The following is a 1,071-nucleotide window of genomic DNA, read 5'->3' as shown; positions in this document are numbered from 1 at the left end:
GACACTGCGCAAGGGGATGGGTTTGTTTGCTGTTGGGTTTTTTAGCAAAGAGAAGCACAACGATACAATAAAGGTCATAATATAGTGCAGGGAGGAAGAGAGATAGGTAGACAGAAACAACAGAGGGAAAGAAAAGAAAAGAAGCAGGCCTGTCACTGTCAGTGGCGGCCCCCAAACACCCACTCCCCCGCGGGTTGAGCTTAGACAAAGAAAAGCACATCGATTAAAAAATTACGGTCATCTGGTGCTGAGGAAATGCAAGACCAATAAAAGGATCTACCAGGGGCGTGGCTGGACACGAGCAATGTAGATCTAGTAGATCTCTAAGTCAGTCAAAACCCATGATTACGCTGGCCCCGCTAAGCAAAATTGACCGGTTCGCATCGTGCAGTTCAGAAATCCAGAGAAATACATAATGTATGTTTGTTTTGTTTGTTTCTTTAAATTGAAGTACATGGACATAATATTAATAATAACCAGTCAACTAAGGCTGGGGAAAAGCAAGACAGACAAGGAGAGACAAAAGAGAGATAACAGAGAAGAAAAAGGATCGTCTTGTGGTGGCACCTCCCAAGCCCACACACAAGAGAAGAAAATATGCCTACGTCATGGACAGTTGAACATGTCCAAGTACAAGTACAAAAGTAGGCCTACAAGACAGACACGTGTTGTCGAGGAGAAAAGTTCTCTTTTAGACGGGGTGATTGGAGACCGCCACTGGTGGTAGATCTTCCTCTTTTCTTTCCGTCTGTTGTTTCTTGTGGGTGGTTGGCGGGTGCTCTGGTGTGGTTTGCTTCTTCTTTCCTATCAAACATCTATCGTCTTTCTCTCCCCTTTTTCTTTTTTATGTTTGTTAATGTTACTCTCTTGTAACACATCTAGTCTTATGGCGCTCATATGACCTTATGCAGTTGCGAGTGCCGTAAAACCTCTACTAAAACTAACTAACTGTTGTTTCTTCTGTCTACCGGTACCTATTTTTCTTCCCCCCTGCACTATAGTATACGACCTTTATTGTATCGTGCTTCTCTTCGCAACAACAACAACAACAACAACAACAACAACAACAAC

The sequence above is a fragment of the Aplysia californica genome, unplaced genomic scaffold (assembly GCF_000002075.1).
Source record: "Aplysia californica isolate F4 #8 unplaced genomic scaffold, AplCal3.0 scaffold00745, whole genome shotgun sequence".
NCBI lineage: Eukaryota > Metazoa > Mollusca > Gastropoda > Aplysiida > Aplysiidae > Aplysia > Aplysia californica.
This window is presented reverse-complemented; position numbering follows the sequence as displayed.